We start from the raw sequence: 21,356 nt of genomic DNA on the forward strand, positions 1-21,356 counted from the left end.
CTTCGATGCACAATTTTTAATGACTTTATAGGCTTTGGGATTCTTTGTGCAGAAGCCCCTCTCTGGTGATGGTGCCATGTCAGGAGCAGTTTTCCAGCCATCTCGGAAGCCAGCGCGGTTCCATCCCGTCACGTGGGGGTGGGGGAAGTTCAGAGTGCTTTTCCAAGTTGATTTTTTTTTTTTCCTTAGAAAGAATTATCTTAATTTCCTGCCCTAAACACAAGAAGAAGGGAAGATGCAGGAGCGTGCAGGGGGTGGGGAAGGAGGTGGTTGTTGGACTGAGAGCCCCACGGGCCCCGCGTGTGCAGCCCACGCCAGCACCCTTGGTGTGTGCAGAGACTTCATCCAGGAGCACTTGAGCTTTGGGAAAGGGAAGAAAGAAAGGGAGGAAGGAAATGGATGATCAGTTGGTAGAGGAACAAAGCAGAGACATCTGTGTGTTGAAGTCATTCTGAAATCTTCAGCTTTCAGTTTTCTGGAAAATTCGTCTCGTTGCACCATCTCGCCGTGAGTTCAGTATTTCCCTGCCCTTGTCCCGAGCTGCCCGTTGGGATTCCCGTGCCCAGGGAGGTACAGGATTCCCGTGCCCAGGGAAGTGAAGGATTCCTGTGCCCAGGGAGGTGCAGGATTCCTGTGCCCTGGAAAGTGCAGGATTCCCGTGCCCAGGGAAGTGAAGGATTCCTGTGCCCTGGAAAGTGCAGGATTCCCGTGCCCAGGGAGGTGCAGCCTCGGACACCACAGACCACACCACCGATGGTTTTGCTGCTGTGAATAAGCCACATGGTTTTTTATTAAAAACCTTTTTGTTTTTAACAAGAAGCTCACTTTCATGTTGGGGTCCAAGCCGCAGCCCCGGGACACGACGCAGCCATCACTGCCCTGGGGGTGGTGCTGAGTTTTTTTTATTTTTTTTTTTTTATTTTTTTTTTTAAACCTGCACTTTGTCAGAATCTTACTCTCCATTTTATTCCCTGTTTCTGAAGCCAAGCATTCTAGATTCTGCCCTGAGAGCTGTGCAAACCAATGAACCCAACCTGCCAGCACTGCCACCTCCCATCAGCATCTCCACTTCACAGAGGAGGATCCAGCAGGTCCAGAACATCCCAAGCAGGAATTCACCAGACCAGGGAACTGGTTTTGTGGCTGTGTATCTGACCCAAGCTGGGGAGCAGCTGAGATGCTCCCAAAAGTGCTTAACAAATAAAGCTGGTGCTTTACTGATCAAGAGAAAAGTCATTTTCACCCCTAAACACTCACCTCTGACACACTCAAATGTGAAAATGTGATCTGGGGCTGCAGATGTGCCTTCCAGCTCATTTTTCCTCTCAGCATCTTCTCTAGGCAATGCTGACACTTTTTTACCTTAAAAGAATAAAAAGAAAAGAAATTTAAAAAAAAAGAAAAAAAAGAGAACCCACCTATGCATCATCATACCCAGAAGTTACTCTAAACAAAGGAACATATTTCCAGTAATCTTTATTTGCTTTTGGACATTAATGCAAACTATGTAAGCTTCAAAATTATTTCCCAGTAGACAGAAAGTGGCTTCCAATCCTAAAATTATGGTATTTACTTACAGTACATTAGAGAGATTTTTTTTTTTTTAAACAAGAGCTGTTTGCTTGAAACCATTATAATAACCATTATAATAACTGTGAGCATTAACAAAGAAGTTCATATATATGTTTTAGGTACAAAAAAAAAGAAGAAATATGAAAGGAGTGGAATTACTGGGACAATGTAAAACTGTTGGGAGCAAGAAACAGTCACACCAAGTCCCTGACCTGAACCTGTCTGTGGATACAGGGGTTGGCCCTTGTGTGTTTGGGAGGCTGGAGACTGGCTCTAGGTGCAGATCTCCTTCTAAAGTGCAATGCAAAAGGAATTTTGATTATGCTTGAGCAGGTTTGTTTTTTGTTTTTGTTTGTTTTTTTTTTATGTGGGGTTTTATTTTCTTTGTATGTTTTTTTTTTCTGTGATTATTAAATCATATGCATGGATTAAACTCTGCCATATAGTCATTAATGGGCATTATTACTGTCTTATGTAAAGGGGTTCTTTTGTTATGCAGTATGCAGAAAAATGTTCTCAGCCTTATGATTTCCAGAGCTGTATTATCCACTTATTTCTTCAAGGGAAACTAAACAGCTGTGTCTGTCGTTACCATTCTGTGCATCTCGAGTCCCTCGTGCTCTGCTTTGCTGCCCTGCTGGGAATTACACAGAGAACAGCCCCGGCCTCCCTCAGGGACTGAGCCCTGCCTTTGCAAATTCGGCCTGTTTGGGTTTCCCCTGATCTCTGATAGTGTCTCTCCCCTTATAATTCAAGAAAAAAAGGCAGCCTGTCCATCTCCAGGCGTTTTTCCCCAGGAAAAGTGACTCTCTTACCTGTGGTTTCCTTTCCGTGTCCAGGGGAGCTCGGTGGCTCCCTGGGCTGGAGGCTCCCACCCTCCTGAAGGAAGGGAACCTGCAGGATTTTCAGAGGAGAAACAAGAACAGTGTCACCAACAGCCAGTCACCCCAGGCAGCCTCCCCTGGGCTCAGAGGGGCAGGAAAAGGCTCCAGAACAAAATTGCAGCTGTTGGTTTCCTGTTCTGCCCCGGGTTGGTCACTCCAGGAGGGCAGTGCCTGACAGGGGGCTCACCCTGCCCCAGTTGAGGCTCCACAATATTCAGTCCTTGGGAGTGAAAAGCCATTTCCATAAATGAAGGTTTGAAATCAGTGAGATAATTAAGGGGCAAGAAAGGTGGGGACAAACATTGTCCAGCAGCAGCCAAACCCCAGGAGGGGCTCACAGGGAATGGCTTAAACTGTTGGGAATCTCCTGAACACATTTAACAGTTAAATTGTTATTTCTGCAGAGTGTGTAACGTGTTTCTAATTCAGAATAATTAGAACTGTCCCTGTGGCGGCCCCAGAGACACTGATGTGGGGAGGGGGGCTCTGCAGAGACAGCCCCTGTGTGAAGGTGCTGGAGGAGAGGGAGCTCTCTGTGTAATTTCTGAGGCTGCAGCACCTCAGTCAATCCCACTCCCATGGAATTCTTTCCCTGCTGCACTCCCAGGGCTCTCCAGCCCCGAGTGCAGGAGCTGCCACATCTCTCACTTCATCTGTGCTTTAGTTTCCTTTAAGAAGTTCAAAGGGAGAAGAGGTGTTTCATACAGGCTGTTGACTCTCCCTGTACTTACAAATATATTACTACTTGTATATTCAGTTTAATTACTCCTTGTTTCTATTACTGAACGAAGACTTAACGAAGGGAATAAAAACCAACAGCAATAACATTCATATCTATGGAGCAGCTAACTCTATACATAATATTCTGCTTTTCAAACAGAACTAGCCAATGTAAAAAAAACATTAAAAGTAAATTCAACATGTAAATACTTTTTTTCATTTTACACTGTTGTATTATAAGTGTATATGGTGTTTACTTTTTCAAAACTCTTTCTTACCTGGTAGTTGTCTTGTTTTATGAGTTGTGTTTTTAACTGAGAAGAACCTTTGCTGTCTGTTAGGAAAAAAAACAAAACAAAATCTTTTTGCAAGTTTTCAATGTGGGTTACAACCTTTCTCCATCATTTGCATTTTACTTGTCCTTATTTTCACTGTAAAGTATTTTATTACCAAAAGGTTGATTTTGTTCCATTCTGCCCTCTCAGCAGTCATGTGTTTTAGAGAGAAGTTTTTTTTGATTTTTTTTTTGTTGGCTTGGTTGTTGTTTTGTTTTTGGGTTTTTTTGTTGGGTTTTTTTTTTTTATCAAAAGAACTCACAGAAATGACATTTTTTCAATTGAAGAAAAATAAATCTTTACATTTATAATAGCCAATAGCATTTCAGCACATTTTTGTTATCCTGGTCTCTCCTATGCTGCTGCTAATGACAATATTATGACTTACTCTACTATTCTAGAACTATTTTTATGTAAGTAATGTATGCTTTCTTGTTTATAAATGCCTGATTTAAAAAAAAATAAGAAAAAAGCTTGGCATATTTATCTATTTCGCTGTGTACCTTGATAGTCCTTTTCCACCCCCTTTTCCACATCCCCTCCCCCCCAATGCAGATAATATTGTAAAATAAAGGACTTTATGAGATTATGTATGAAAATAGCTATGCTTATATACCACAGTGACTGAATGTACAGTGTATAGACGCATTACCGAAAATAAAATTGTTTGTCCAGAAAACACTGAAGGGCTCTGGGCTGTTCTTGGGGTGTCCCGGGCTCAGCCCCCCAAAGGTGCTCAGGCAGCCCCTGGTCCTGCTCAGGGAAAGAACCTTCCCCAGGTCCTGCAGGGACACTCCTGGGAGGGGACTGGAACCGAACTGGGAATCCTGCATTCCACTGCCCGGGGAAACTGGGACACTGCAGTGAAATTTCCTTGGGATAGTGAGAATTGTGAGCACAGAGGGGTTTGTTCCAGGCCAAAGAAAAAGAAATGCAAGAGGGGAAAATGCAAAAAGCAGAAGATGGAAACATATGTGAGAGTAATTCTCTCCTGGGTTTCTGAGAAGTGGCTGCAGAATTTCCACAGCCCCGGGACGGTTCTGAGATGCCCCCAAAGAGCAGTGGAAAAGCCAGAGAATGAGCAAAGGGCTTGAAAAAGAAAGCTTTACTTCTTCTTTGTGCCTCAGCCAGCCCTGCTCTCCAGGGGTGGGGGCATGTCCCAAACACAGGCCCACGTCATTCCCTTGGGAAAGGCTCCTGGGCCCCAGATCCCACCCACTGCTCCTGGGAGTTTGGGTTCTAACATTCCAAGTTCATTGACAGTTACCTCCTGCACAGCTGACACTTCTGCTCAAGGTTCCTGATGTTCTTCAGCAGCACACTCAGAGGAACTTGGTTCCACAGGCTCCATTACACAAGGAATAGATTTCCACAGGAATTCCTCTGCCCAGTGTTCCATGGGATCTCTCAGCATTTGGGACCATTGGAGGAGCTGGTGCAGGGCAGGACTTGGCCCTGAAGGAACGAGCTGGTCCTTCCCAGAGAATTCCTTCCCATGGAATTCCTGCTACAAAACAAACACCAACCCAGATTTGGGTTGGTAACAGCAGAGGCTGCAAACATCATTCTGTGCTCCATCCCCAAGGACCTCTGAGTGCAACAACACAAATTGGGAAAGCCCAGGCCAACTGTTGGGTGTTTGTGGTTAAGGGGGTAACTGGGTTTTGAAAATTACTAGTTTATTGATTTCCTAACTGAAATTATCTATTTTAAATTTTATTAACAATAATTTTATTACTATCTGCCAGAATAAGTTCAGTTTACTCAATATAACACCCAGAACACTGGGAATGAGACCCGAACCTCCTGCAAGGAAGGGACAAAGGTGTGGAAAATGCCGGGAATCAGGGAGGCAGCAGAAGCCCTGGAGTGTTCCTGGTGATCTCAGGGAGCTCCAGGCACTGCCAGGGAAGAGCAGAATCCAACCAACCCCAGCTGGGTGACGTACACGCCCCTGGAATTTTTATGAGCTGGTTTATGTGCACTCCAGCCTACCTGACTGCACTGCAAATTCCCACACACTTTTATTTGGGAGGGAACAGTTTCCACAGCTCCCTGGGCTGGGCTGAGGGAGCAGAACTGTCCTGCACAGCATCTGGGGGGTCTCTGGCTCATGGTCTGCAATTCACTTCTGTATTTGTTGAGTCAGCTCCTCGAGGTGGAACCTGGAGAGCTTCATGCTTTGAGTGCTTCCCCAGAGCCATCCTGGCCCAGCTCTCCCAGTCCTCCGGCTCCTCCACCTCCCACCCCAAGGCTCTTCCCTCTCCCTTACCTGTGACCTGCTGGAGGAAAACTGCACAGAACAAGAGGAAACCTGCAGGGCTCAAAGGAAAATGAGGTTTTCCAGCCTCAAAGGAGGTCAGATGTGCAGTGTCCCCAGTGACACTGTCCCTGCTGGGGCCTCTGTGGATCCACATCCCTGTTTGCTCATGGTCCAAGCAGGAATCACCCACCAAACCTCTCCACAGAGGCACTGGGGGCCTTTGCAGTGTCAGCAGAGGCAAAGTGTCCCTTCCCAGGCAGTGAAGCTGTTCAGAATTCCTAAACCCAGCTCCTGGATTTCAACATTGCTTTGTGAGAAGAGTGACCAGTTCCTTTAGTTACCTCTCCAACCCACGAGGGGAGTGCAGGAGCAGAGGGACTGATGAGGGGGAGGCACCAAACCCCTCCTGTTACATCTCCTTGCATGTTAACCCCCAACCCTGTGCCCCAAATTCCAGCCCCTGCCTGGCAGCAGCTCCCAGGGCAGGATTGCCCTGCAGTGCCAAGGGATTCATCACACAGGGCAGTTTTAAGCAGTGGAGCTTTCCTAGTCCTGGCTCTGCAGTGTGCAGTTCCCCCTGCAACCCTCTGCACGGAAAAACCGGGATGGGATTCCGGCTCCACCAAGGAAAGGACGTGGGATGGGATGTGAGGTCGTGAGCAGACACGGGGATCCCACCTGGGCCTGGGGCTGTTGGATAAAAGGTTCCCTGTGGGAATTTCTGAACTCCTCGTGCCCACCCCAGTCCTGCTGCTGTCGGTGGATTCCCAGGAAGTGTCCAGGGAGCAGCAGCTCCCGCTGCCCTGCCCAGCCCGGGGCACAGCACACACAGCCCCTGTGCCCAGCCCGGGAGCCCACACTGCTCCATTCCCGGGGCACACACCCCTGGGGGAGGCACCGATTCCCTCCCTGCACTCCCTCCTTCCCTCCCATCCCTCTTCCCACATGAGCAGCCCGTGGCTCAGGCCCTGCTGGTGATGGATCCCTTGTAATTGCTCTGAATGGATTATCCCAGCCATGGAGAGGCATTCCCAGTGCACAGCTGGAATCAGGAGCACTCACACCCGGGGAAGGACTCGAGCAAGAGGCAGCTGGCTCTGGCCCCTGCCTTGTCTCTCTGCTCTTGTATTAAGCCTAACTCGATTTATTTATATTTTTAATACAATAATATCTAGGACAGCCACTGAAATCAGGGTCCAGATGGGCTCAGTGCCATCCCAACCCCCAGAACCAAACTGTGCCTCTGACAGCAAACAGCACAACTCAGGACTCAAGAGGATTGACCTCCCACCCTGCTCAGACCTTGCATTTAGCCAAGTAAGAATCCACCCCTTTCAGTGGGTAACAGTACCCAAAAACTGGGAAATCAATCCATGCATATTCTGGTAATTACTGGCTAAAAGACATCAGATGAAACGTTTCTCTCCTTACCTTACTGCTGCCTTCCTCCCTCTGCCAGCAGTTTGTTTACCAGGATCCCAGTGACACTCTAATTTGTATGGCTGGGGGGAGAAAAAACATGAATAAATAAGTGTGAGACAGATTGTTACACAGGAACAAAATCCAGCAACTGGATCTGCTGTACATTAATTTTGTGCAATTTTCTGTAGCAGCCCAGTACCGAGGGGCAGCAGATTCACATCCACGGGGCTTAAACTGGAAATGGGATCAACATCAAAGAGTTTTGCCCTGCAAACTTTCATTGGGGTAACATAAGGAATAAAGGGAAACAGCAGTGCCCTGACAGGACCCAGCAGGGCAAAGCTGACCCTGTTCCATGTTTTCTGCCAGGTCTCAGTCACTGGGGTTTCCTTCTTCAACACCAGTTTTCCTCTAGGATTCCTACACTATACACAGCAGCCTGTGGGCAGGGGAGAGGGGACAGTGGATTTGGGAGCCACAGTGACACCCTGGGCTCGTGCAGCTGGGAGATAACGTGCTGTGCAGGTCACTGGCTCTTAAGCACTGTGTTATCTGCCTGTAACACACACCTTGTTGTGTCTCACTGCTTAATTACAGCTGATACACAGGCCATAATATCGCTTATCGTTAGCCAGAGGATGACAATTACAATTTAAGATTAAACTGCTTCCTTTTTTCCTTCAGCCAAGTCTCTGTGACACTTCCCTGCCCAAGAAAAGACTTGCACATGCAGAACAAATCCACATGTTAATTGGTGATGTGGCCTCACAAGGATGTGTCATTTTGGGAGCACAAACTGCACGTGAACACCACGAGCACTGACAGAGCCCTGAACCTGCAGGGCCAGCAGGGCAGGCCTGGGGAGCCCCAAGGCAGCACTAAAACAGTGAAATCCCAGGATGTGCAGGTTCCAGCCTGGGCATTGCCCAGAGCAGTGTCTCAGCCTGCAGCCAGCCCAGTCCTCCCCTTCAGCCACCCCTTCTCCAGTCACCCTCCACTCCCTCAGCCTCACCCCTCCATCCCTGTCCCTGGCTCTGGAAGGGCTGTCCCAGTGCTCTGGGTGACCCGGGCAGAGCACCCACCCTGCCCCTGCCCCTCTCCTGCACTGCTGCAGAAACAGGGCTCTGGCTCACACTTGATGTGAAAAAAAGGTTTCCTGGAATTTCTGAGGGCTTTTGTCAAGAGCCTCTGTCAGGGCTCCTGTTTCAGAAATGGACACAGCTGACAGAGATCCCAGAGCTGGAAGCAGTTTGGACTATTAAAGGATCAGCAAAAAACGCTGAGTCTGCACCAGCTGAACTGTCATTAAGTAGCTTCTCCCTCCCCACAGAACAGGGCTGTGTTACTGTGCACAAACACCACGAGCACACAGAGACTGCTGGAAAATATTCTGCACTAAAACCCACAGAGGCCTGAGAGCAGGTTTAACTACTGATCACCACCAATAAAGCTTAAAGACTGAACAGGGACTGCATTTCTGCACCTCTGCTGAGCATCTGAGATGCCCCCAGAGCAAAGCCTTTCCCTGCTGAACACAACTGTGATCACACAGGGTTGGGATGCCTCGGGATGTCAGAGGGCAATGGTTTAAATCTTGTGCCCTGTATTTTGTCAACTCCCATTTATCCCACCCAGCACAGGGGTATGACACATAAATCTTCCAAAAATGTCTTCTGATCTTTCACCTACAGTAGATTAAAAATAGCCCCGAGCAAGAGCTTTTAGCATTTTGTCATAGCAATTTCTCCATCAAATAAGATAAATCACCAGCTCCATGGGGAAGGAATGAACCCACCCAGAGACCTGATAATGAAAGAGGCTGAGTTCCACCTCCAAGAAGCAGGAGCTGTGCTCCTGCTGGAAATCCCCACTGAGCTCATGTTGCAGCCCAGGACACGTCAGGCTTTTCTTTCCTCCCTGCACACCTTCCATTCAAGCCTCAGAACAGCTCTGGGAGCCCAAGCGAAAGTCTCAAGCCCTGTTTTGGGTTTTGCAGTCCTCTAACATGGCTTTGGGCAGAATGCCCATTGCCATTTTCGTTGAGACAACAACATTAAATGAAAGATGAGCAAACAAAGGAAAACTTGCTCATCACGATTATACTGAAAGATATCTGTGATTTCTGTCACTCATCTTTTGCTATATTGTTGGTTATTCACATTTGGGTAGAACTTGGAGGATGGAAGGGAGTGTGAGGTTCAGCCCCAGCCCCAAGTGGTTTGTGACACACCAGGGATGCCAAGGGAAGAGAAGGGCATTAGGAGGGACTGACCCCTCCACCCCACACAAGTAGGTTATGGGAACACAGCACATCCCCCAGAGCCCTTCCAGCACTGGAACAGGCAGCATTCCCCCTTTCCTTCCAGCTGCCAGTCACCACAAGCCCATCTTATCTGTATCCTCAGGATAAATCCCGGATGCATTAGGGACCAAAGGGCTCTGACACTTCCAGCTCCTGCTCACTCAAATCCAGGCACAGAGGGGGACTCCTCCTGCCTCTGCTCGTGGAGGGAGAGACCTGGGAGGATCTGGGAGAGATCTGTGCAGGATCTCCCGTCCCTCCCACGAGGATCCAGTGGATCTCAATAAGAGGCCCAACATTCTGCCTGTCCCTCTGTCCCTGCCCTCAGCCCCACACCCCGTTTCCAGGTTATAAGCAGTTTATATGGAGGCAATGAACTATTCTCAGGCGTTATAAACGTTTTACAGGTCGGGGCACAACACAATCATTTACCAGAGCAGCTTTTAATCATTGACCAGCTGGGGCTGAATGGGACTGGGTGTGACCCCAAGGCCTGGCATCGTGGCTGCCCCACTGGAGACTGGCCCAGGGATCCCACAGTCCAAGGATTAACCACACACCCAAGGGCAGGGACAGACAAGGTTCCCAGCCAGGAGCTATGGCAGGCTGGAGTCACAGAATCACAGTCAGCACAGGGATGTTCACTCAACCTCCTGATTTCATGACCCAAATGTCTCAGATCTGACTGTTCATTATCTCCAGTTCCAGTGATGGAAGCAATGGGATGTTAAACATTGGTAGGGATATCAGGGATCACACCAAAGCTCCTGGTATGGTGCTGCAATCTTCAAGTCCCCTGAATTTCAGGCATCCTGGTGCTTTTCTTGAACACCCAGGAGTGTTTCCTGCCCTCTCTGGAAGGATACAAAGGAACAGCTTTATTTCCTTGGCACTTTTAGTGGGATGAGTAAGAAAGTCCTAGGTGAGCTCAAACTGCTGAATGTCCTGGTATTTTCAGACAGCTCAAATGCTTCTACAACACAAGAACATTATGGAATACAAAACATCTCTTTACTGTAAAACTGACACTATTTTGCCCTGGCAACAACCTGCCCATTGATGGAGTTTTTCCATGGATTTCTTTTCCCCTCAGCATGAATTCCAATCCTGTGCCCTTATGCCATATTTCAATTATCCATTACACAAGTGATCTTCCTGCGTTAAATCTGATTTAGGAGGAGTTCACAACACGGGGCATCTGCACAAGAGCCCTCCCTGCAGCAAACCCTCTTCCCCTGCCAGCGTTTCCCAAGCTTCAGGACTCCTCGGGATTTGCTCTCCCATCTCTCCCCTTAGCAGGTGGGTGTTTTCCTCATGGAGCTGTGCAGCAGCAGAGCCCATTTCCACTCTGACCATCTTCTGTCCTGCAGAGTCATACTTAGGTGATAAATCAGCCACCCTCCAGCCCTGATCCTTGAGCTGACAGAGCCCAAGGGTTGCTGCACACCCGCTGAAGGGACTGTTCTCTCACCCAAGCACGTGCTGGAACACTTCCCTGAGTGGAGAGCATGACCCCTGGGCAGGCTGGCCCTCAGGGTAACCCTGGAGGTACCACAAGTGTCTGGGCTGTGTTTGTGCAGCCTGATAAGCTCTAATCTGATCGAGACTTCCCCCCACGGGCTGCCTGCGTCAGCCAGGGGATATTCCAAGGGTGCTGCTTATCTGGCTGAGCACAAATGGAAACTCATTCAGGGAACTCAGAGATAAAGCTGGGGAGGGACACAGGAGCTGAGGTTATCACAGACACAGGCAGGCCTGGAAAGCCCCACCTCGTCATTAGAGGGGCAATTAGAAGATAAAGTCATGATAGACCTTCAGAAGTTGGACAGGTGTCTCATTCCAGTTTGAGCCACTGGATGTAAAGCACTGATGAGTCCTCAGAAATCTGGGTCCCAATGGCACTGATTTCAAAGTGCAATCAAATTTATATTATGCTCTTCTAAGAAATTGTTCCCATTCATTCTTCATGAGTCGTTGGAACAAATGAATCTGCAAATTTAGGTTATAAAGTGAAGAACCATGAAGGAAGCACAACCCATATTTCACATTGTGATGGAACACCAGTTCCCAGAAGGATCCCAGCACCAAAAATGAGCCCTTCAGTTTGGGGTGGGACAACAATTAGGGCACCTTTGTTCACTCCCCATACAGTGAACACTCCTGTCCCTCTCCAGCAGACTCAGTGACTGCCATGGGGACCCACTGCCTCCAAAAACGTCTCTCTAAGTTAAGCCACTGCTGACTAGCAATGAAACTTCAAACAAAAATATTTCCCTTCTCAAGACACGCCAGGGCTAAAGGAAATCTAAACCAACTCTTTCTTCTTCCTGTATCTTGAGAACTCCTCTGCAGCAGAGCCCCAGCCCCGCAGGAGGGGCTGTGTGAGACCCAGCCCAGGGCACTTTCATTTCCCCAGCACTCAAACGCTCCATTCCCTCCCTCCCAGCAGAGCTGGGCTCGGCCCAGCCCCTCTCTCAGTTCTCAGAGGGTTTGTTTCCCACAGCTGCTCTTCGGCCAAGCTGTGAATGAACCTGAAAATTCATTTGAAAGCCCCTCTCTGGTTTCTCGTGCTTTCACAGTCACAGAACAGCTCCTTCCTCAACACTTGCACCCCTGCAGGGAATTCCCCCGGCCCAGGGGGAGTCACCAGGAAGGCTGGGAGACCCTGAGAAGGGTTTCATCTCCAATGAGGTACAGGGTTAAGGTTCTACCAGAACCCAGCACAGACTCAGCCCCCAAGTTCACACCCCAGAACCCCAAGAGGAGCTCTCATTTTTAATTCATTTTGACAAAGCACACAAACTTCAAATTGCTCCAAATGTGCATGCAAAATCTGGATGATCATCTTTTTATAATTATGTGCTATTTATAAATATATATTACCTAGAAATCCAACTACTTATATCAAGGTAATAATTAGAAAAAACCCTGTAAAATGAAAACCCACAGTAACTGTTGGTTTCTGATGAACCCATGGGAAAAAAAGGATGCCTCCATTCTGCATATTGAGCTCATACTCGTTTCATTTTTACAACTTATTTCACACTGGCCACTGCCCTGCTTTTCCTGGACCCTCAAACAAACAAAGAGGTGAACCCAAGACACTTCTTTGTAGATTAGCCCTCAAAACTGTCGTGTTTTGGGGACAGGAACTTCCCCCAACACACGAACACAGCTCCAGAGCAGCACATCTTTGATCTTCCCTTATAGCCAGCACATCACAAAATAATTAATATTGTTCAGAAGTTCCTTACACATTCACACACGCTGCTGCATAAGAGTTCATGCCCGTGAACCCCTTTTTTTAAATCAGTATTTCTGACTGATCAAAGGAAATCACTGACACAGAGGCAAATCCAACGACACTCACAGGAGCATAATTTAAATAAACACCGTGTAAACAACCTCCTGAGACACGTTCAGCTGTGCCCCCTCCTTCTGGGGGAAGGAAAGGTGACAGGAAAGGCAGAGGGGGGAGGGCTCAGCCAGATTTTAACTTTGTGCAGCAGATACTCATAGCAGGGCATTCAATGAGCACAGGAACAGCCCCGAACATCCAGGGCAGCTGACACAAAACCGTGTGAGAAACCTCTCAGGTCGCTGAATCCGGGGGACTGGATATAAAACCACTTCTTGGGAACGGTCTCCAGCTCCAGTCCCTACCTGGGAGCAGTTGAGAAAAATATCAGCCTGCGTTGGCCAAAATTCTGCCAAGCAACATTCCAGCACTTCAGCAGTACAGTATCATGTTCCACGTTTGAGGAACATTCCCGGGAACATTCCCAGGCATCCTTGACTTTACTAGTGTGGACACAGCCTAAGATTTCCAGATGCTCACTAGAATGAAGTTTTGGTACTTGGACACTGTCATCTGAACAGAGAACCCAGGCAAACAAAAAAAAGAGGGTTATTATGGCAGAACTGAATGTTGGAGTTAACAGCACTTCCCAGGAGGGATTCCAGGGCCGGTCTGGAAGCAGCTCCAGGGAGCAGTGGCCAGAAAGCCATGAGCTCGTGAGACCTTCACTTCTTTATTCCACCCCCTCCCTCCAGCACTGCCCTGGAACAAACAGGGACAGCAGTACCTGCAGATCCCACTCCAACACCTCGGGGCAGATCCTCACCTGGAATCAGAGAGGGATCTCCCAGCAGGAACCCCCCCAGCTGAGATGAGAAATGAGACCTGTCTCTGCCAGTGAAAGCACACACAAAACAGAGGTTCCTGCCCACAGACCTGAGGTTTCCCTTCTCACCTCCCTCACCCTCCGAGTCCCCTTTGATCAGCACAACAAACAGTGTCATTTGAACACAGGGAGACACCAACTCCAGCTGCACATTTGGGCTGCGACAAAAAATTCCATGAAAACCGACAAATACTCCATGATGTTCAGAAAGGCAAACAGAACTGGAAAAGGTGCAGAAAGTGGAGAGAAGGATTGGGAAAGAGACAGAACAAACTCAGTGAAGGAAACTAAAACAGACGCTGAAGTTCAAATAATTTGACAAACAGGAGAAAAAACATCAACAAATCCTACATAAAAAGGTGACTCTCAAGCACAGGACCCTGAGCCCTGGAGATGGGAGCCTGCACCGGGGAGGAATCACTGGGCATTCCATTTGTTCTCCTCATCCCTGGGCACAGGACACGGAATTCTCGTGGACAAACCTGCCTGGCACTGTGCCTGCTGTCATGCTGGTTGGGTTTATCCAGCCTGGAGAGGAGCAGTGGGAAGGAGCTGGGGCCACGAGATTCCTGCCATCCCTGCCACAGGGGGCCTGTTCCCACCCTGCCCTTCATCCAGAGCTGCTCCAAGGGATTGGGCTCCAGCCATTCCTGGGCTCCCCAGCTCAGCTCAGACACGTCAAGGTCACACAATTCCCTGCCCACTTCCAGGGAGTTTGACCTCAGCCCGGTGAAGGAAACATCCCTGTCACTCACTTCACAGCAGAAAATTGTGGTGGGTTTGGTTTTGTGTTTTTCCTGTGTGTTTTTTAACATTCCTGAAATAATCTGGTTCACAAAACACTCATTTCCAACTCAGGCAAAAAAAGCACTGTCAGAGGGATGTATTCAGAATAATTAATCAGATTGGATAACACTTTTCATATAGAAATACTTTTAAATGGCTGAAAAATCTTCAGAGTCATTTGAAACAAGAAAACAGAACTTTCATCTGCTTCCTTTGATTTCTAATTCCTGATGTTCTTGGATCACGTTTCCAAGAGGTTTTTTCCTCCTCCAACTTCAAAAGCCACAGAAAACTCAGCTCTTTAAACACAAGCCCAGGAGTCCTGTGACATGAATGTAGAGGTGGGCTTGACAAAAACTCCCAAGTACCACAATGTTAAAAAGCAGGGAGTTGGCAAAATACCTCAGATTTGAGGAGGTGAAGAAATATGAGTGGCACTAGACGGACTCGAACAGCTGTACACATTGCAACCCAAGATTTTAAAATTTCTGTCAAAATATTGCAGTGTTAAACCAACATTCTCCGTGGAAAGCAGCTATTTTCGGTGAAAATGCTATTTTATCAAAACTCTATTTTCCATTAAACACAGTTTTGACAGAAACTTTTCGACTCTCCTTATTCAGTGTTATGCTCTGTAGCTGGAACTGTTAGCAGCTTTTAGGCTGTTCTCTACAACTGCAAAGATTTAGAGGGACTTGGCAAAGGCGGAAAACAGAAAAAAAAAATCTGATTTAAGACTCACATCTCTGTCCCTCCGTATCACACATCCCTGGAAATTATTTCCATTGAAGTTTAATAGGATACACAACAGGCACAGAACAGCAATGCTACTTCAAAGCTATTAATACTTCCTTTCTTGACTTTTTTTTCCCCTCTAAAATGTATTGGCAAAGCCTCTCTCCTCTATGAGCCCTGGATATTTCCATTTTGATTTAACGACCTGAGGGGCATTTGTTACCCAGTCAGGTGCTGGCACCACTGGTCAGGGTGTTGACTTGGGGGGTTCTGGGGATGGAGTTGCCCCCTCCTGTCCTGTGGGATTTGTGGGCTCTGCTGGAATTCCTCAGCACTCCCAGGCTGCTGCTCCCTGTACCATTTACAGCTCAGTCTGAACCAAACCTGGGGGGAAACAGGGAGTCAGGGGGTGCCAAACAGCTCCTTGGAAAATCAGAACCCACTGTTGGAGAGAAGGAGAAAGAAGGACCAGAGAGCTCTTGAGTATCATGTGTTGCAGAACTTTTTTCTTTTTTTAAGCTTTTTTTTTATGAGTCAGGCAGAGCCCAGGCACAGAACACCCCGGACCCAAGGGAATGAAAAAGCCAAAAAGAAAACCAAGCCTGAAGCAGATCCAGGGAAGGATCTTCCACACTGCATCCCTGCCTGACTGGCCAGCAAAGGATGCAGGGCAGCAGAGCTGTGTCCAGCCAGGGCTGTGCACACGGGGACACTCAGCAGGTCCTGCCCATTGTCCCTGGGGAGCCCCTGAGTACCCACGGCATCATTAGAGATCCTCCCTTCCTGCAAGGCAGCATTCCCAGCCCTTCCAGCTCCCACTGCCCCACACCAATGACAGACTGACTCCGAGCTCCCACCTGCATAAATCTCCTACAGACAGCCACAAATATTTTAGCTCTGCTGATTTATGGGGGCCTGAGCAAGACCAAACCAGGGGATCCATCCTGTGTGCTCGGGGACTGATGGCTCCCTGCAAAGCTTCCCATTTAAAGCACTGTCACTTCTGCAGTTCCAGAGAGAGAGAGAGAGAGAGAGAGAGAAAAGAGGAATAAAATAAGATGCAATAATGCAACTTATAGCAGCTCCTGGGGAAAAAAAACCCCAAACATTTGTGCAACCTGATTTCTTCCAAGTTTCCTCACGGGAGATAAACAGAAAGAGCCAAAGAGTGCCCAGCAGGAGCCAAAGAGAGCCCAGAAAGAGCCAAAGAGAGCCCAGCAAGAGCCAAAGAGAGCCCAGAAAGAGCCAAGGTGTGCCCAGCCAGAGCCCTGCCAGGTCTGGCTCAGCCTCCACGCTCGGAAATGGCCCCACAGAGGAGCCTGAACTCATTTTGGGGCTCTGAGAAAAGTTGTTTTGGGGTTTGTGCTTTGCTCAGGGTCATCAGCAGGGAAAAAAGAGAAAGAAAGAGGCATAGCTGGTTAAAGAGAGCAGCAAGAGATATTTTATCTCTCTGGAATGCAGAGCAGGACAGGCATAGCTGAGCTGCAATGGGTATTTCAGGGCATGTTATATTGTCTACATGGTCTATTATACAGAACCCTGGGCTCAATTTCCTCTCTAGGGCCTCTGAATAATCACTTCCTTTCTCTAGGCCTTAACTTCCTCAGTCAATAAAATGGAGAAAATTAAATCTCCTCTCCTTAGAAATGCATTTAATGACAAACCTTTGTGTAATAGCTAATTGTGCAGTATCATTAATAAAGGAGAGGAGCAGCTGCCAAGTACCCTGGGACTATCCCATCCATATCAGTGACAAAGTTATACACATTTTAAGTTTTGCATCCAATACTCACCAGTGAAACTTGAGAATACCTGTTCTAACAGGAAACCTCGCTATGATTAAGAAAAAAAAATGGAACAAAACAGTGGTAACATTCTGTACTTGTTTTTACCAGCCTGCCAATCCAACTCAAAGATGTGAAAAGAAAATCCCAATTTGAGAAGGAAATAAAAAACCCCAGAACTCAGTGACAGCCACCCCAGTCAGGCCCAGGTGACTCTCCTGGACCTCAGGGTTCCCCAAGGTAAAAAACCTGAAACGTGGTCCCACAACTTGCATGGCCTGTTCAAAGACATGATACAACTCCCAGAAAACCACGGGAAAGGCAGAGAACGGGTGAGAAGGGTCAGTGACAAAGAGCTGGATGGAAAGCAGGCTGGGCTGGGCAGATCACCCCACCCAGAGCCTCGGTGGTCGGAGCTCTGAGCCCCTCAGCTCAGTGCCCAGCCAGGGGCACGAGGTGGGAGCTCTTCCCTGCATCCCAGAGGCAGGAATGGGAAATAAAGGAGGGGTGCAGGGAGTCCTGGCAGTCCCCAGAGCTGACCTGCCTCAAAGCAGCCCCGGGCAGGGCAGGGGCGTGCTGGGAAGAAATTGTTGCTGCTCCAACCCAGCCCGGCAGGGCAGGGCTGCTGCTGGGAGGTCACCTGAGCAGATCCACTGCAGAGCTCAAAGCCCCAGAGTGACCTATTTCACATCTGACAATGAAATGAGATGCTGGGAACGCTTTCCAGAGAAGTGCCAGGTCCCTGACTGCAGGGAAATCTCAGTGTAGTCAGCACAGCCCTCTCTGCAACTGCCTGCAACCGTTCGGGTCAGAAACCTGCTAAAAATACATTTTAACCCATTGTTTGTTGAGGTGAGAGACTCACAAAGCACACAGAACCAGAGAGAAACCACACCAGGAGAAACGTCATTGGGATCACTTTCTGATCTCAAACTCCTGGAAGTAATTCCTGAATGAGAACAATTTAAACCAGAAATTAAACCAGGGTGTGTTTGTACAACTGAATAACTGATGAACAGCCACCTAAAATAATGGTTTGGGAGGGAGATTTCAATAAATGCCATAAAAAAGCTGTGGCCAGCCTGGAGGGAAGGGTGAACTACTCTGGATGTCCTAACAAATGAAAAGATGTAATAACATCAGCTAATACAGCTCACTTACCAAAACTTTCATAAGCTTTAGCACTGTATTTCACTCACTTGAGAATTCCTGACAGCTGCTAAGATGCTTCCCAGCTACCCAATTAGGGCAGAGGAATGGTACAACTCCAACCATTATTTTCAGCATTTGTCAGAAAATTAGAGAAAATGATCGTGACTTTTTTATTTTCTTTTAAAGGAAAAGGTGTGATAGCTGGCACTGAAATGCTTCCTGAGCAGTGGGGCTAAGGAAGTGTTTGCACGTGGCACACAGGCTGAAATGTGGGTAAGAATAAACCCCTGGTGGTTCACAGGGCTGAGGGAATCACTTCTCCAGACAGCCACAGACAACTGGGAAGGTCTGTTGCAGGTTTTACTTCTGGCTTGGTTAAATGTGAGATGTAAGATTATCAGATGTACTGCAGGGAGATAAAACAGTACAGAACAGAGACAAGTCTGGGCTGTTTAATGAAACACCTTCTGTTAAAAATTCATCTGCATGAAAGGGCTGTGCCTGCAGAGCTCGAGCAGAGGGTCTGACAGCAGCCTGGGGTTGGTACTGATTGAGGAGTTCATCCAAGTACAGACCTCTCCCATCTCTGGATGAGGCTGGAGAGGACAGACTACACCAAAACCTGGGCAAAACAGGGCCCACCCCTCTGTCCTGCTGCCTGGGGCACTCCATGGCTTGGCTTTATGACCAACCTCCAGCCCAGCTCAGCACAACCAACACCGGGCACCAGGCATGGGGCCTGGACTCAAAAACCATCAAAAACAGGCAGCTGGGGGGAAATGGGATGTGCTGAGCCTCTTCCTTAACTCTGGAATCCCAGAGGCTGATGGGGTGCTCCCAGCCAAGCTGCTGGGCTGTGTGTGGTGCTCAGCAGAGCCAGGGCAGGGTGTGGGTGCAGGGCAGGCCCTGGGCAGTGCTGGGGGTGCTGGGACAGGGAGTGTGTTACTGCCCCGTGCAGACACACAGAGCTGCTGCAGCAGGGCAGCAAACTCCACCTGAGGGCCCTCTGTGAGCTTGGCACCTCTGCACAGATCCTCATCCCCCCTACCAGTGCTTCTGGAGCTGGGAGATGGCAACAGTTCCAGGGTTTGTCCAGCGGGACATGGAACAAAAGGCTGGAGCAAAACCATCCTGGATGGAAGCTGCTGGTGCTGCCTGAGGGGTGAACTCAACCACCTTTGACACCTCAGCTGCTCTGTGAGGCCAAGGCACTGCCTCTCACTCACCCTGAAGGGGAAGAAGGGGCATTCTAGAGGAAGAACGAGGGGATCTGAAGCCCAGGGACGAGTTCTGAAAGGCTGGGCCGAGTGGCAGATGCCCGTCCGGTAATTCCTTCTGCCTTCATCTTCTGAGCTGTGCAATAGCTGTGACTAATATCAGTCCTCCCACTTCTCCAGCCTAGTCATTTCACTGATATTTTAGAGTGTACCACACTGTGCTGACATGCCTCCACCCTCTGCGAGCTTTCCTGTTCTAGAGAGAGACACAGAGAGAATGACTCACGCAGCTCTCCTACTATCCCAGCCTTTTGAGCAAATTCAAAGGAAAGTTTTAAAGGTGCTCTCTTGATTTGGGAATGCCTGGGTGGGGTTTTCTTCTTCTGCGTGCGCTTGTTTTGTCAAACTACATGTAATTTTCCAGCCTCTGTGATGCTGAGACATTTTAATAATTCATGAACCTTCCTGACACCGTCAAATTGCAATTTGGAAATGTCAGAGGTACCCACTGGTAGAGGCATTTGTGAATGCTGCAGGAAAGGAAATGGAAAAGGAGAAGGATGGTAGAATTAGGTTGTTAAATGCCACGTCTGGCTTGTGCTCTGTCTGACAGCCATAATTAAGAGCTGAGGTGGTGGAAAGAGGAAAGTGAAAAACCTGAAAGCAAACGGTATAAAAAAGCCTGATACCAATGCTAATTGGTTACTTTGGAACGTTCGGAGGAAAAAAGAAGTGCTGGAGGTCGTTACTGAACTTTCAGAATATTTATGCCACATTTCAGTGCAGGGTATTTTACCACCAACCCCGGGGGCTTCGGGGCGACCTACTTGTGACCTGCAGGGTCCTGGAAGAAAGATGGAGAGGGGCTGTTGGCAAGGGCCTGGAGTGCCAGGACAAGGGGAATGGCAGGGAATGGCTCTGGGTGTCTCCAAACTCGGGCTGTTCGGGAGGAGCGGGCCGGGCTGTGCCGAGGGGGCAGCCCCTCCCGGAGCTCTCCATCCCAGAGCTCTCCATCCCTTCAGCCCGGAGCTCTCCATGCCTCCATCCAGGAGCTCCGGGACTCTCTGTGTGATCCCCCGGTGGTTTTTCCAAATCCGCGGATTTTGCCCCGTCAAACCCCCCGGACCCCTGAGCCCCCCGAGCCGGGTCAGGGTGTCCGGGATGGGAACCGCGGTCCCCGAGCGCAGCCCTCGAGTCCCCGCTCCCAGCCCTGAGCGCAGCGGCGGGGGGAGCACCAAAGCTCTGCTGCAGAACCACGACAAACTTCCCCAAAAGCCCTTGGCGGGTACAGCGGGTGAAAAGCCGGGAAAGCCTTTCCAGAGCGTTTTCCTTCCCGCAGCCCCCCGGAGCGGGCACACGCACGGTCCGTGTCGGCAGCGCCCAGGAGCGGCGTCTGTCCCGGTGGGACTCCGGGCCGACATATGCCAGTGACTCACCCGGGCGCTTGCCAGATCATTAGAGCATGAATACTACTTAAAAAGGGAGAGGAAAAAAAAAAAAAAAAAAAAATAAGCAGCTTCTGGGGAAAACAAAAAAAAAAAAAAGGGACACCAGCAAACAGCATCAACAGTCGCAGCCAGCCCCCTCCTCCTCACAGCCGGACTGTTTGTCTGACCCGGGAGGCAGCATTTTATCACTTAGAGATTTCGAGTTCGATTGCAGAGTCTAGGCTGCTGGCTGGCTGGATAATTTGTCTCTCAGCTCCGAGAGAAATGATGGAAGTCAATTTGACAGCTGCGAGGCTCCCCAAGGATTCCAGACCCAAAGTGCACAGAGCAGTGACAGACACGACGATGCACTGAATATCAATGAGGCTCTGCCTGGGAATAGTGCTGAGGCAACACAAATTGCACATGTTCAGCTGGAAGGTTATCACTATCATTAGAGTTATTAATTATTGTTATTATTACTTCTATTATTAAGACATAAGAGAAGCCAGAAGCTCCTCTTGATCTCACAGGAAGCAGATGAGTTCCCAGCTCTGACCCACACGCTGCCCT

The 21,356-nt window shown here is 48.7% G+C and overlaps 1 long non-coding RNA gene across 4 annotated transcripts in view; it reads right to left on the reverse strand.

Moving 5' to 3' along the window:
* Position 1: 1 nt before the first annotated feature.
* Positions 2-21,356, reverse strand: part of LOC113991941 — a 95,945-nt gene continuing 74,590 nt past the window's right edge. For 2 of the 4 annotated variants that reach the window (XR_003542110.2, XR_005567079.1), the window contains exons 4-9: positions 7,206-7,276; positions 4,779-5,018; positions 3,455-3,510; positions 2,388-2,466; positions 1,258-1,362; positions 2-765 (exon numbers count right to left, since the gene is read on the reverse strand). This is a non-coding gene — a long non-coding RNA (uncharacterized LOC113991941). The remainder of the gene's footprint in view (positions 766-1,257; positions 1,363-2,387; positions 2,467-3,454; positions 3,511-4,778; positions 5,019-7,205; positions 7,277-21,356) is intronic. The other 2 variants (XR_005567081.1, XR_005567080.1) reach the window with 2 other exon arrangements.

The sequence above is a fragment of the Pipra filicauda genome, unplaced genomic scaffold (genome assembly GCF_003945595.2).
Source record: "Pipra filicauda isolate LSUMZ 115617 unplaced genomic scaffold, ASM394559v2 scaffold87_size3191425_pilon, whole genome shotgun sequence".
In the NCBI taxonomy this organism is placed as follows: domain Eukaryota; kingdom Metazoa; phylum Chordata; class Aves; order Passeriformes; family Pipridae; genus Pipra; species Pipra filicauda.